The sequence below is a fragment of the Gossypium arboreum genome, chromosome 11 (assembly GCF_025698485.1).
Source record: "Gossypium arboreum isolate Shixiya-1 chromosome 11, ASM2569848v2, whole genome shotgun sequence".
NCBI lineage: Eukaryota > Viridiplantae > Streptophyta > Magnoliopsida > Malvales > Malvaceae > Gossypium > Gossypium arboreum.
Window position 1 is genome coordinate 22,668,590 of NC_069080.1, and position 17,129 is coordinate 22,685,718.

General features: G+C 31.9%; 1 long non-coding RNA gene across 1 annotated transcript; it reads right to left on the reverse strand.

Annotated features, from left to right (window-relative positions):
• Positions 1-1,194: 1,194 nt before the first annotated feature.
• LOC108473131 (uncharacterized) lies at positions 1,195-2,356 on the reverse strand. Its single transcript, XR_008274740.1, has 2 exons — positions 2,309-2,356; positions 1,195-1,458 (listed from the first exon to the last, which is right to left on the reverse strand). It is a non-coding gene; the product is annotated as an uncharacterized LOC108473131 (long non-coding RNA).
• Between the last annotated feature and the right edge of the window lie 14,773 nt (positions 2,357-17,129).

Here is a 17,129-nt window from a genome sequence, read left to right on the forward strand (position 1 = left end):
ACATTTTCAAGCCAGTATCTAGCCCTAGTTGAGTTATCGCCTATTTTGCCACTAAATTCTTCAATACCTTCTGATTATTTAATCAAAACAGTCGAACTATTTCAGTCTCTAGAGGACCCAAGGATGTCATAGGAAACATAACAAGGGGTAGAGGTTGTAGGGCTAGTAAATTGGCTCGCACTACTTTTGTGAACCACTGACTCATTAAATCAAAAGGACATTTTGATTTTCCTATCAAACATTTGCAAAATCAGTTGTGGGGCCATTTACCTCATCAAGGTCTGTATGATCAAAATCAAATTCTATTAACATTTATAAATCTGTAACAAAAATAGAGGTTAGATCAGATCAATCATATCACACTATCATAAGTTTATATGGCATGTAATTCTCTAAACTTCAAACACGTTACGTTCAGTCCAAGAATCGAATAAAATGTAACTTTAAAACCACTAAATGTAACACCTATAACCCGTACCCGTCGCCAAATTAGGGTTATGACATATTACTGTACAAACTAGAACAATCAATAACAAATAGCTTCAAGTTTACCAAATTAATTAATAGAATTTCATAAATAATTCATATTGGAGTAATACATACATTTATGGACCTTAAATCAAGTTTACGTGGTCTTAAAAATAGTTTAGGAATAATTAGGGACCAATTCGAAGCAAATCATAAAGTTTAGGAAAAAACTAAAAAATTTCAAAATAAGGGTCACACGGCCTTGTGATAGAACCCAGAGCGTGTGGTTCTAGACATGGCTATGTGACAAACCACACTCCTGTGTGCGCAGACCGTGTAACTCACTGTGCTTGTGTAATATAAGGTCACATGGCCGTGTCGCCAGGCCGTGTAACTCTTTATACCCATGTAAATCAGCCTATACCATAACATGCTAGAGGTTTACGGCAGTGTGACAACCTGTTTCCCAAGCCATGTGTGCTTATAAATGTCTCAAAACATGCTCATTTCACAAACAAATGCTTAAGTACCTAACTCTAAACTTACACACATGTTCACAAGACTTTGGCATACATTTTCAATTACTTAAATCAAGTTAAACAACCAACCTAGGCGCCTAACCAATGTGCCATCAATGACACCACATCCCTAATTACCCAACATTTCACTACTTTAGTTATTTTACACAAGCCACAACACACTCAAATATAACTTACCTTCAATTCCTTTGTACCACACTTACCATTTCATACTTGTTTACTTATGCTTAAACATGAAATTAAACATACATACCACATTAACTATTCATACCACAACATCAAAATGCACAACCCAAACAAATTACATGTACTTATGAAACATTACGGAATATGATCAATGGTCATATTAAATGCCATATAAGCCAAATCGAATTCATAATTTACTAAAGAACCTCAGATTGTGTGATTTCTTCGAATTGATCCGATCACCCGATTACCCACAATATGTTATCTACAAGAAAGCACAACAAATCACGAGTAAGCTTTTATAAACCTTAGTAAGTTCGTCATTTAAACGATAAAGCTTATCGAATTAAACATAATAATTCAAATAACAAGATTAATAAATCGAGTTCCTATCAACAAGATTCTTAACAAAATTCTTGTCAATCACATATCACAACAGGTGAGTAATACTCAAATAATTATAAATGTAGAATATCAAATCTAACCTTGAACTGTAGTTTGAAAAAGATTACTTTGGAAATTTGAAAAAATAAGTCAAATAAACAATATTCCTATAGTTTTATTAATTGTTAACATATCAAATAACTATTGACCATAATGAAGCTGATAAAGGTGGAGATTGTCTCATTGACCTCCGCCCTATGATGGTATGCATCCATGAATGTTGATCTACTCCAGATTGCTTCACCCACTTCTTTTATTTTGATTTTTCCATTTAATATCCTAAAATTTATTCATGAACATGATTTTGTTTATAAAATTCTCTAATATATATACTTTAATACATATATAACATATTCAAATGTATATAAGTCATGAGTATAAATGATAAAAATATTAAAATATGTATATAAAAATATAATAAAGGGTAAAATAATAAATTTAACATTTAGGCAGTGGAATAGAGCACGTATTTATTACAATTGTTCCATCCTGTTGCATGTACTCACCCTCTTTATTGAGAATGCATCGATTAAAATTTTTGGAATGATTCGGAATTTGCTATATGTAATTAGTAATACTTTTTCATTTGATTTTTGTAGTTACATGTTTTGTGTATGTAAGAGAGAAAGTAACAATCAAATCACATACATATCCAACAAATTGTTTCATACCTATGAATAGTAGATTTTGCTTCCACTTGGGCTTGGATTTGGAGTCTGTAAATGCAATAGTAATATACAACACACTTGAAGGTGTTATTATTGGTTGATGAATAGAGGACATTTTTTATAATTAATGATTAATATATTGGAATCCAATGATTTATTATTAATAGTAGTAATAGAAAATTTTGGTGCGTGGGTTTTACTGTTAGGTGAACCAACAAAAGATTTCTTAATTTTAGTCACTTCCATCTTTCCCTTCCTTTTGGGATAATCCAAACTCAATTTAAAGATGATGTTGTGGGATGTCTAAATAACTTTTAATTAATTTCTTAAATATATATTGATAAATATGATGTGCTTGATACATATAATAAAGAGATATCATTGTAACTATGGTTTTACTATTAGATTTAACAATTGGAATTCTAAAATATTAATAATAAAAAGAATTATGAAAATATATAAAAAATACTTTAATTTTAAAACAATGTAATATATACTTGACTAACTAAGATAAGTAAGGCTACCAATTACCACAATTATTTCGTGTAATATATATATTAAATCTTCCATCATGTTACCAGAAAAGTCTTGTCTCTGCAATGCAAGTCTATATCTATCAAATGCTGAATTTCAGTTTTATTTTTATTAAAATATATTTTAAAAAACTGATGTTAGATTTTAATTGCGTATTCAAGTTTAATCCAATGAGAAATAATGCTAGTAATAAACTAATGATAAATAATAATAGTTTTTGTTCAGCTGTAAAAAGGGATAGTACATACCGGACGTATTGTAGCAGAAGAATGTTTGATATTCGAAGATGTGGAAACCGCAGGCTCCACCGGAAGAAGTGCAGTTCCAGCATTCTTCTGAATAGTTCTTCCTCCATTGCAGCTCGAATCCTGTTTTCAAGGCTCCCTTCAAATCCCAGGAATGATTGCGGAGGCTTTCCAAGGAGGTTTCAAGAATCGTAACACTGACACTATCTGAGCATCTCTGCGGATGGATATTGTTATTATTTGCTATTGCTACCGAAACATTACTATAATCATCATTTTTATTGCAAGGAAAGAATAGAAGATCCGTTGAGATGGGAGAGGGGCAGTCATAAAACAGAGTAACACCGGCAAAGCCGGGACCAGGAGTAAACACCCGAGAATCTCGGATCCAATCATCATCTGGAAATGGAGGCAGACAAATGCCTTTGTTGATCACCTCCTTATTGGAAACTCCTAGGATTCGACGATCAGATAGGATCTCAAGCACGCGATACCATAAACCATGAATTTCCATCGAGGTAATATCAACGTCACACTGACGCTCTAAATCTGGATCTCCGCATTCTTTTTTTCGATCACCTCCATGGCAAGGAAACCCAGCAGTGATATTCCATTGCGGCAGTTCTCGAACTCACGCTCAATCTTACGCTGATACTCGGGAGTGGTTAGTGAAACAGGGATCCCAAGTGAAGAAATATTGGTAATCTTGATCAAAACCTAGTTCTACAATCTTCAAAACAGAGAAACTGCAAAACAATTTTAATGAAGAAATTCCATTCACGTATTTAGACTTTAATCTTGTTTCTGTACATTTAGAAAATAGTATTTATAGACTTAGCTAACAGACTTAGCTAACAAACTTGCTAACAGACTTAGCTACTCATAACAGCTTGACTAACAATTTAGCTAAGCTAACACTAATATCCTTAACATTCATCCAACTTCTCCAGAGGTAAGACCCAAAGAAATTTCCGACATTGACAACATCACCGAAAGTGGTTTGGTAAGAACATCTGCAATCCGATCACACGCAAGAACCTCACCAACCACAATTGAGCCCTCAGAAACCTTTTCACGAATAAAAAATAGATCAAGCTCAACATGTTTGAATTTTGAATGTAACATAGGTGTCGAAACTATTTTTTTGAAATAAGTGTCGACTTGATTTTGGAAACGAAAAAAATAGGAGTCGCCACCAATCCTTTTTATTTAGGTGTGATCGGATCACCTAGAAATTTGGTCGTTTCAATAAAATATCTCGATTTGCTAAAACAACGATTTTTTTTGTTCTACGACATTTGAGAAAAATGAGTTCGGGAGTCAGTTATGTGCGAGGAAGGATTAACACCCTCGTCACCCCCAAAATTAGCACCTAATTGATTAATTATCGTCTTAATGTCGAAAGTTGAAAAGATTTTAAGAGAAATTTTAAAATACGATCCCTTTTTATGAATGTTAATTTTAAAACGTTTGAATTATATTGAAACGAGCATCAAAGGCCCACTCGTCCCGAGATAACAAAATGCCACATCTCGTAAGTTAGGATACGACGTTCTAATCTTCGGGAATAAGTTTGCCTTTAATTTTTATCGAAACTTCGTGTATTTTGGAATCAAAAATGATATTTGGCTATTTAGGTTTAACGAGAAAATCAAAACTCCGTAAATTAGGGTATGATTTTTTCGAAATTCTAAAACGCGAAATATTGCCTTATTATTTTTTAAACGTTTTTTAATAACAACAAGCATGACACTTAATGACATGCACTATTTTGTTTAGAGTAGAATAAAACGGTCCATGTTGGATGAATACATAAACTTTGAAATGACTTTAACGAAACGAGAATGAATGACAATATCGAACATGGTATAATAATTTACTGAATAAATATTATAATAATGAATCACAAAGACATGAAAATATGAATAAAGAATTATAAAACACAATAGCAATAATCATACAACTCAAGTTATTTTGACATCAACATTAATAATCAAAGAGAAATGAAATGAATGATGGAACGATTTAAAATAAACAATAAGACAATTCTAAACGGATAATATGTAGGAGAACAAGTTTGAAATAGATACTATAGAAAACGATTTATAGTAAATTGTGTAAAATAATTAAAATCATTAATATTCAAGATAACAAAATAATATATAGGGCAACTTAAAATAATTTATAAAACATTTTAAAATAACATGAAGGAATTTAACATAAATAACAGAGGAAAAGTAAATTTAAAATAAATAATATATATAAAAGATACATATATATGTATAAACAATGTAATATATGAAATATAGAATAAATAATAATAAAGGGTTTACAATACATAATAAAAATTTAAAATAATTAGCATGTGAAATAATGTGACTAAATGACATATAGGAAACTTAAAATAAGTATTATATATAAAATAGTGTAAAATAAAAGGTATATATATAAAACTCCAAAATAATAATATGTATGATAGTTTAAAATAAATAATACATATAAAAAATTAAAAGAATAATAGTTTAAAATGTGCAAAATAAACTTAAAATGCATAATGATAAAGTGATTTAAAATAAATAATATATGAAAACAAAATTAAAATAAATAAAACAAAAATAGTTCCTAAAAAACTGAATAAATAAATAAATAAATTAACAGACAAGGACTAGGTTGAAACCAAATAGAAATTTAAGGTACAAATTATAAATAACAGAAAAGGTCACTAGGGACCAAAATTAAGCGCGCTTAAACTATCGAGGCCCGATTCGGCAAATAACCCAAACTCTGGACACAGGTCCCATTCTCAGCGAGTCAGTGGGTGAGGGACTAATTTGAAGCACACGATAAATTTCATAGTCAAATTTTAAAACAAAAAGAAAATGAAAAAAAAGACTTAATCAGAACAGCCCATAAAGTGGAGGGACCAAGGGGATAAATATCCCAAAAGGAAAAACGCGCGGATCTTCCTGGAGCGGGTCGGGTCGCACGCGGATACGGCCTATACAACGCCGTTTTGGCGCTAAGACTTTAGGTGCAAAACGACACCGTTTTGATTGTATATAAAAGCTGGAATTTTTCCAAAAAAGGCTTATTTTGCTCTTTTTCAAAGAAAAAAATGGGAATTCTCTCCCTCTTCCCCCCGTTTCTCTTTTCTGCTAGGGTTTCTTAACCCATCATCGCCGCCGTCATCATAACCGTTGTGGTTCCACCACGGACGGCTGGAGCCACGCGAAGACCGAATTCTTGGCTCTTTTTAAGAGGGCCTGAAAGCAAGGCTTTTCCAACTCAAAAAATACGAAAGAAAAGGTCTCTCTCCCTCCCCTTTAGGCTCAATTCTGATGACAGAGAATAGATCTCAGACAACGTGACCGCGGGGTTACTCCAGTGAGATTTTTTTTATTTTTATTATGCATTTTATATTAAAAATAGATTTATAAAAATAAAGTAATAAAAAACAATAAACTAAAAGAAATTAAAAAGATCAAAACAACAACCTTTCCAAATTTCTAATCTGCCTTTTTGATTTTGGATGTTTGTATTCGAAAAATTCGTAAAAAATTACAATCGAGTCTCGGGCCTTTTATAGCCAAAAATACAAGTGATTTGATTTTTGCTATCTACTTTTTACTGTTTCTTGCTTTGTTTCTGCTTTGCCTTCTCTTTAGTTTGTTTGCAGGTTACGGGAGGAGTCAACGAAGGCATGTTTTGCCATTTTGGTGCAAGGTCGCAGGCAGAGCCGTCTTGGGCGGTGTGCATGCTGAAGGCGCACATGGAGGGGGTATGGCGCGAAGGTGATTCAAAAACCCTAGGGTTTCTGAATTGTTTTAGGCTATTGGGCCTTTTAGGCTTGTAAGAATTGGGTTAGGGGTTTGGGTTTGATATGGGTTTGTGTCTGTTTAATTGTGGTTTGGGTTGATGTAATGGGTTTGGTGAAATTTAGGCTATTTGGGCTTTTGATGTTGTAAATGGACTTTAATAATTTTGGACTTTATTTTATATTTGTGTTTTCATTGGTTTGGGCTCAGGCCGGGCAAAATAGGCCTGTTACAATAGGATTGGCCGCAACTGCAACTGCACTGGAGCTATCACACCAAATATGAAGAGTATCATCAAGCATAACCTGGAGCTCTGTAAGTAACGACAGTAACCAAGTAACATCACTAGTGGCTGCAGCAAGACTCCTATATTCAGCTTCAGCTGGACCGAGAAACCACTTGCTGTTTCTTGGAACACCAAGACACGGGAGTGTGATCAAAATAGATGTAGTATCCGGAGGTGGAGCGCCGATCATCAAAATCCAACCCCAATTGGCATCAGCATACCTAACTAAAGATAACCGATCAGATGGGCCAAAAATAATTCCAAAATCAAGTGTACCATATAAGTAACGTAAAATCCTCTTTAAAGCATTCATATGAATAGTTGTAGGACTATGCATGAACTGACAGATCCTGTTTACCGCATACGCAATGTCGGGCTAAGTAAGAACAACATATTGTAATGCACCAGCAAGACTCCTATACTCAGTTGGATCCATTAGACGATCGCCATCATCTTTAGACATAACAGCCGAGCCAGCCATTGGTATATGAGCACACTTCGCATTGGTTATCGAGGTTCAGCCAAGAAGATCCCATATATATTTTTTCTGACACAGATTAAGACATCCGGAGGATGAGCGAGTAACTTCAATCCCAAGGAAATAATGGAGATCACCCATATCCTTAAGCTAGAACTCATCATTTAACAACTTAACAAACCAATCTATGGAAGAAGACATGTTCCCAGTTATAAAAATATCATCGACGTACACAAGCACATAGAGTGTGGAATCAGCCCTAACCCGAATAAACAAAGACACATCAGACTTCGAACCAACAAAGCCAACCGAGATAAGAAACTGCTTCAGCTTCTCAAACCAAGCGCGAGGAGCCTGACGAAGACCATACAACGCTTTCTTAAGACGACACGAAAAAGGTTTTCCATTGGAACCATACTGAACATAACCCAGAGGTTGTTGCATCAATACCTCACTATTTAGATAACCATTTAAGAAAGCATTATTCATATCGACCTGACGAAAGGGCCATCTTCTAGAGACATCAATAGACAAAATAACCTGGATAGTGGCAGGTTTCACCATCGGACTGAATGTTTCCTTGAAGTTGCACCCAGGAACTTGAGAACAATTTTTGGTGACTAGCCAAGCGTTATGTCAATCAATAGTGCCATTAGGGTTTTTCTTGACCTTGAAAAGCCATTTACACCCGATAACCTTGCGATTCGCGGTAGCGGAACAAGCTCCTAGGTAGAGTTGTTGTATATTTAGAAAATAGTATTTATAGACTTAGCTAATAGACTTAGCTAACAAACTTGCTAACAGACTTAGCTACTCATAACAGCTTGACTAACAATTTAGCTAACACTAATATCTTTAACACCAAGCATGATAAATAATAAACAAAACAGAGGAAGAGGCAGATACGATGAGAAAGAAGGAGAAATCATTTTGAGGGCAGAGAGATAGAGGAAGAAAGGGTTGATTGCCTTTCCATAAGTCGTGTGGTGTGGTGTGGGTGTAGCAGTGATTAAATGGACATGCAAAATTTCAAAATAGAAACAAGAGATGGAGACACTTTAACACGCTTTGGCTCCTTAACAACTTGCCCTCAACTTTCTCATCACTTGGAAATTGCTGTGTCGATACACCACTCATAGGCCTTGTTTGTATTAGGGTTTAAAAGTGTTTTTTTTAAATGCTTTAATTTTTTATTAATTTTGAAGGTCGTTTAATGTTGTCAAAATTATGATTGAAGGTTAAAATATTATTTTTAGATATTATAGTGAAAAGTTAAAATTAATATAAATTAATACAAATTATTTGTAAAGAATTTAATATAACAAGACATGAATATAAATTTTAAGTAATTAATATAAAGTATTTATAAAATTAAGGACATATAAAATATTCTAAAATTCAAATATAATAAAAATTATATTTACATAATTTAATATAATGATACATAAAATATAAATTAATCTAATTTATTATATACCTTTTAAATAATTAATATAAAAAATATTTTGATAATTTTTATTTTGAAAAGTAAAAGCCAAAAAATTTAAAATTTAACTTTTAAGAAAAATAATTTTCCATTACACTTTTGACTCAAAAACTCAGATATTATATATTACTTTTAATGATTAGGCATGTGTATTTTCTAATTTATAAGATACTGGATTTTGTATTATTTTCATTGCTAGTTGCACGAACAATGTATCAAAATCTTAAGCATATTATATTCATAAAATAGTGTACATTGTTACGTGATTTTCATATTTGTTACATTTATGATGATTATATCATATTTTTGTTTCATATCCGATTTCAGATTTACTTATCTGAAATTTATATATGAATAGACTCTAATTATCATACAATATTACATAAATACATAATTATGAAGTATATATAAAGATATATGAGTTTGTTCAGAGAAGATAGCAACCATCGAAAAATCTGAATCTTTTATTTGAGATAGTAAAATCCAGTCAATTTCTACACAAATATTTAGGTTATTGATGAAAATGAAGTGTGATATATTGCAAAATTTGTTTGGATATTTATAAATAAATAATTTTAAATTTGGTGTTGCGATCTAACAACGGAATGTCATATTTTAATTTCGCCATTACCTTGATAGAAACAAGCAACTTGAATGTTTGGATACCAGTTTGTTATACTATACATCGATAATGACAATAGGAATGATCACAAAGCAATAAGAAAGAAAAATAAAAATACACAGAATTTACGTTGAAACCCTTTATTAGAAAAAACTATCGACAGAGGAGGAGAATTTCACTAATGTTGAAAACAAGTGTACAAGAGGTATACGGTTATGCGTCGTTTTTATAATCAACGTCTAATAGAAAAAATATAGTTCTATATGGATTTAACTCAGACCTTAGCCCCCACAAATTCCCAATTTTGCCTCTTTATTTTATATTTTAACAAGTGAGTTGCACATTGGACTTTTCAGATTTGATTATACGGGATTTGAGTCACACAACTCTAACAAAGATGGATAAAAACAAGCCACTCTCTCGTAATTATGAGAATTTGAGGATTCTACTTCAATTTCAATCATAGTAGTATTAGTAATGATAACAAATAGAAAGGATTGATTGTCTCAATGATATGGGTGGAATGTGTACTACAAATATTTAATACCACAAGTGCATATATATTAAGTAATAATAATTACAATAAAGGTAAATTCGAGCTAGAAGTAGTTCCAATATTAAATTCTAAGTGTGGGATGTGCCTAGCATTTATCAGATAGTTTGCAAGCACTTAACAGGGACGTGATGTGGTGACGTATTTCCAATAAGAAGCTTCCTGATGTTGCAATGACGAACGACGTCGTGACGATACGAACAGGGACGTGATGTGGTGACGTATTTCCAACAAAAAGTGGATTTCTTCTCTTAATTAAACTTGTAACGCCCCAATTTTCGGGAATTCTGTGAATGTTGGCATAGGTTTAATTATGTTAGTGGGCCTCTAGAAGGCCCAAGCTTAAGATAGAACCCGGTAATTTTAGTTAATTTTTGTTCCATAAGAAAAAGGGGGTGAAATTATGAAATAAAACCTATGTGAAAATGTTTGAAAATGCTATAGGCTAAATTGAAGTGGCCAAATAAATAGGAGTGCAAAATAGGAGGATTTGCATGACAAACCTCCCATTTTACATGAAGTGTCCAGCCATCATGTTGTTGTAGACAAAATGTACACTTGATATCCATAATTTACGGTACAAATTGATACAAATTGATAATAGGTTAGGTAAATGTTCCATGATAATGGGTTAGGTAAATGTTTCATGATGATGGGTTAGGTAAATGTTTCATGATAAGAATTTCATGTCTTTTGTATTAAAGAATTAAATGGATGAAATATGAAGTTTTATTAAAAGAAAAAGGGGTGGAAAGAACAAAGTTTTGTCCATCTTTGTTCATCATAGCTGAAAGTTAGAGAAGAGAAAGGAGAGGAGAAAGCTCTTGAGTATTCGGTCATTAGGAGGAGGAAAATTGAAGGTAAGTTCTTGGTACCTTGCTTCTATTTTGAGGTTCATGAGTTCTTCTTGATTCTACCTTAACTCTTGAAGCATATTTTGATTTTTAGTTGTGTTGTGAGCATTTAGTCATGAATTAAAATGAAGGAAATGGTTGTTGTTTCATGTTCTTTTGATGAAAAATGGAAGATAGGTGAAGTTGAGCCAAACAAATGAGCATGCATGTGCCTTAGATGCTAAGGGGAAAATTTGGCTAACATGTTGTGCTTTAAAATGATGAAATGGAGATTATACTTAAGTAAAATCATAGATATGTGATGATTGATTGGTGATATACATGTTTAAATAACAAGCATGCAAGTTAGGTGTGAAAGAGTGAATTTGGTAATAAATCTGCTTGGGACAGCAACAGTAATGTGACTTTGGAAAATCACCATAAATTGTGAGAGATGAATTAGAAGCTGAATAAATTATGTAATTAAAGCTTGTTGAGTCTAGTTTCAAATGGAATAAACTAGAACATATTTTGAATTCTGTAGAATGAGAAATTTGATTCGTAATGAAGAGTGGTCAGATTAGTCAAATAGTGAAATATGGGAAACTTTGAGAAAAATCTGGTATTGATTGGCTAAACCAAAAATTCTGAAAATTTTTTTGGATAGAAGATATATGAGTCTATTTTCAAGGAAAATTAACAGAACTTGATTTGGAGTTTCGTAGCTCTAGTTATAAATGATTTAGTGACTGTTGCTCAGGAAGACAGCTTGTAGTGAAATTATGATTATGTGGTAAATATTGACAAAAATTTGTTAATGAGTTGCTTATTGTTTTCTTATAAGCTTACTATGATCTGTAGGTGTGGTTGGCCTAATATTGTAAGGGGTTAATACGTAGTTCGTATTTGAATAGTTAGATTAACGTGTTAGTAATCCAATTGTAGGCGGTTCGTGTGTAGATCTCGTCAGCATATCGTCGCAAACAGGTGTGTAACTAACACCCTCTTTCTTAGTCTGGATCGGCCAAACTCGAAAAGCCGAAATGCCGAAAACCGGTATTTTGTAAATTTGCGAGTGTGCGAATGCTCGTGAGGTAAATCGATTAATGTTTTTGGTAAGCTGCAAAATTTGGACTGCAAAGTGCATGATTTCTGTGCCCTCGATATTTTTGGGCTTAATGGGCCAAAATCGGAATGATGGGCCAATCGGCCCAATTCAGTAAGAACCCTCAGTAGTGATTCATTAGTACGTAAAAGGTAGGAATATACATGAAAACCCTAAAATAGATAAATTATTGAAATACCTTTAAAAGTAGAAAATTTACAGTTTTACCTCTAAGAGATAAATTACCGAAATACCCCTAAGGTTAAATTGACCTAAATGCATGTTTGATCGTTGTTATTTATCGCATGCCATGTTGTTATTATCGATGCATGGACTGGGATATTGACGGAGGAAGTACTGAAAGTGGCTTGTCCACGTCTTGGAGGCTTTGCCTCAATTTATCGTTAATCGAGCAAAGAAGGTCGCAATCTGTGGAGTGTTAAATTTGGGTGGGTTGAGCTATTCCCCACATGGAGTGTATGGCTGGTACGGTGGAGTGTAGTGGTTGGTGGGTTGAGTAGTCTCCCAAATGGGCTTGCATATGTTTCTTGATGTTGCATGTATTTTGAAATGGGCCTATGGGCCATATCATTTCTGAATAAGGGCTAAGGCCCGCTTTATTGTAATCTGAAAAGGGCTCGCCCAGACCACTCATTACTGAATGGGCTTAGGCCCAATGGGCTTGAGCTGACTTGGGCTTTGAATGGGTTTTCCTTACACACCGAGTTTCCCCAAACTCACCCTTTTATTTTCATCCACGCAGAAATCCCCAACCATAGTGGGCTTGGAGTCGTGAGGGAATTCGGAGTGGCCACCCGCTCGAAAGTTTGATTTTCTTCCGTGAACTGGACATCCTTTTAATTACGTTTGAGGTTTTGGGCTTTTAAATGTAATAAGGCCGCTTATTTATTTTTGATGGTTTTAATATGTATTACTAAGATAGGTAATACTTATTTTAACTGTTGAAATTGGATAGCTTTAGGCGCGTTTTCAAAAACAACAGTTGATTTCAAAATAACACGACAACAAGCAAAGCTTCCGCAATGAAAGTATTTTCCAAAATTAATCACTTTTCCTAAAATGACTTAATCGAATCGGTTTCCTAGAAATATCCATGACGTTAAGGTGTGGCAATGGCGGTATGCATGTCTAGGATTGAATCGAAGGAGCTTGGTACTTAGCAAATCCGATGGACTCACCACCTCTTTTCCGGTTTCCTACCGGTGTATGACTTCCATTCACTTTAACCCTTAATGAATTAATCTTTTGAACATCAAGTACGATTTTCTGGACTTAGAATGGAAATTTTTTTTACGTTTTTGATGTGGCATGCCCGATCCGGCCATAACTTCTGGGCCGAGTTTGGGGTGTTACAAAACTCTGCTATTTTAAGGGGTCATTTTATTCCTATTTTGATAGGCCAATTAAGAAGACAATTAACGATGTAGTACTACAGGGTTTTTCTTCTGGGGGCGGCAAGACGTAGTCGCAGATAGGTTTTTGTGAGAATTTTCATGGTAATTATGGAGAGAATTATGTACCCTTTTTCGAGTTTGCCCTTTTGAGAGTTAAGACTTTGTTTTCGGGTTTGACTTTATACGTTTAGTAAATTTAAGTTTGTTTTCTCTATATTGTACTCTCGTTTGTTTACTCATTTAGAGAAAAGCTAAATCCTCTCTTCGGAGGGTTTTCTACGTAAATATTTGTATATTCAATTTTTTCAATTTTCTTGTTTATTGTTTATACATATCGATCCCCGATACTAACAGAAAAATATAAAGAATGATTCTAAATAATTAGATACTCTATCCCAACAATCCATCAAAGATGTAAAGCTAGATTAATTGATTTAAAATTGAAGAGATGATGGATTAGAATCCTTCTACTAATAAATCTGAGCACTGAAACTCAAATCAATTAGCTAGATTAATTGGTTGCCAATCAATTAATAAAACATTAAACAAAAATATATAAAAATAAAATAAAATTAATGAATGAACAAGAAACCATAATAGAATTCAACACAAGTCAATAATCCAACAAATTAGTTCAACACTGTTGCACAAAGGATCCTTAATATAAGCAACAACAAAGTCGAATCAAATCTAAGGATAAGTAAAGGAGAATGAATTAGAAAATGGTGATTTCTCAGAGCTAATCTCCAGACATGATGATCTTCTAGCTTGATTTAGCATCCTCCATTAAACATACTCAACTTAGTTCAAATGAATTTCAAGGAAATTAAGGAAGCAAGGACAATTTCGAATACTATAGGATTGACTTAAAAACACTATCCGCCTTGGTTTTATTTGCACTTTAATATATTTTCTCTCTCTTTTTAATTTTTAATAGTGTTATTTGCTAAATTTATGAGTAGTTTTAATTTAGTATTATTGTTTTCTAGTTAATTTGGGTGTTCAATATTGAAACTAGAATTATGTAAGATATAATCCAATTTCCTTAACAAGTATGTTATATTTTAATTATTTTTATGCTTTGTGAGCAAAGACAAGTCCTTGAACCCAAAATGCGGCCAATATTTAATTAATTTGACCCAAAAGCACTCATTATCTGCTTTGTTGTTTTACTCATTACCAGCCCTTGGAATATGACTAGATTTTGACAGGCAGTTTATTAGTCAATATCAAGACCTTGAGAATTTTTGATGGTGTAGTCATCTGTCATAAATCAACTTATCTAATGATTCATAGTACATGAATTCATAAACTAAAATTTTCTTTTATTTTTTAGAGCATTCTTTGATTTTTAGAGTAAAAATTAAATAGACTCACGATATTAAAATTAGAAATTTTACTAATATTAATCATGGAATTAGTAATATTTTTCATTTAATTTTGTAATTTCTTGTTAAATAAGAGAGAAAATCAAATGACATATATATCCAGTAAATTGTTTCATACTAATGAATACTAGATTTTGCTTCCATTTGAATTTAGATTTGGATTTAAATTTGGAGTGTGTAAATGCAACACTTGACTATGTTATTATTGTTAACGAAAAAGATATCTATATAATATAGTTTTAACAATTAATAATTAATATATTTGAAATTCTTTTGCAAAAAGTTTTAACGTATAATAATAATGTTGTTAACGTTATCATATTTTAATTATATTTGAGTGGTAATTAAAATTATCAAGTTTGGTCAATACACATGCGGAGGACCCAAAAGTCTTGCAACCCAAAACTTTGCCATTTTCTTCATTGCCGGCTCTTGGATTATGACTAAACTTTTATTATCTTTTTAGTCAAGTTTTAGTTGCAATTTTTCTGCAAAGCTCTTTGATTAGGAAATTTCCTCTGGTGTTCTAAGGTCCACCACCTTTAGTCAAGTTCTCTACCATTGGGTTGTAACTCTATTTTTGAAAATTCTATTTAAATTCATTTGTGTTGGCTCCAAGTGAGCTCAAATTTAGCATTTAAAAAAAGATATTAAAAATATTTATCTATAAACATATTTTTAATTAAATTTAAATAAATCATTATTTATTTACTAAAATAATAATTTGTTTTAGATAACTTGTATTGTGAATGAAATTGTTTTATGATCCAAGTGAATTAAGGTCATTAGGTTTAACTGTTAATCCAATCCTTAAGTGAGATAAATAGTTTTATATTTTTAAAATTGGTCGATCACTTATTTGATCAATTTAATTAAATAAATTATTAAAAATTTAAAAAATTAATTTAATTGGTCGATGTTAACTCGTAAATCAATTAATTTAATGTCTCTCTCTAGATAAATATTTCGATCAGCTCCTAATACCATTTGTTTAATTAATTTTCTCTTTTGAAACAATTATAATCTCCTATCTTTTCTTTAAAAATGTTTTTTCATATTTTCCTCCAATTTATCCTTTAATCTTTTTTGAAAATAATGCAAAAGAATCCTCTGAATTTAACATTCTTTTACAAACCATCAAATCCGAATTATAACTCATGACAATACATTATGTAAAAGTTCCGAATAAACTAAGGAAATCAACCAAATTAAGTCAATTTTATTTAATCATAGGAAAATGATAAGACAATAAAGTATATAATAAATGTTATCAATAAGTGATGCGTATAATGGTAAAACACGTTGCATTTTAAGGAAGACTATTGAAACATTTTTAAATATATAGTGTTCTATAGTTGCAAATAAAAATTATAAGTAACCAAAAGTTATATCACTTGGTTTTAATAAATAGTTATAATTATTCAAATAAATATCTATTAAATAATTATGTTTATTGCTAAAGATTGACTATCTATTTGGGTAATTAGGTCCCTATGAAGTGATATGAGACTTCCTATAAATAGGAGTGAAATTTCTTTTGCATGACACACCCAAAACATAGAAAACATAGTTTATTTTTATTCTTGAAATAAACAAAAGTTTATTTGTTAGTAAGTCTTTTGCATACCATAATATAGGTGGGTGATAGAACCTTAAAGAAAGTGACACTGATACACACATTGAAACTTTCGTTAATTTCTCATATCTTTATTTTTATCCCTACGTACCACAAAGACACATGTTCAAACCTTGAAGACGACATTGTTGAAAGGGATCGTTATAAACCCCAAACATAGTTCATAAAATAGACATGAAGAATACAAATATATATATATATATATATATATATATATATATATATATATATATAATTAATGTTAAAAGCTAAACATAATGGATTGAACTATGTTGAACAGAATCAAATATCAAGTTGGTCACACCTTTGAAAAGAAAATATAAAAAAAAATATTTTTATTGGTCCAATTTGGGTTTTAGCAATTGAATCGTTTTTTTATCGATTCAATGTATAGTCACTTTTCTATACCCATCATACTAATCATTAGA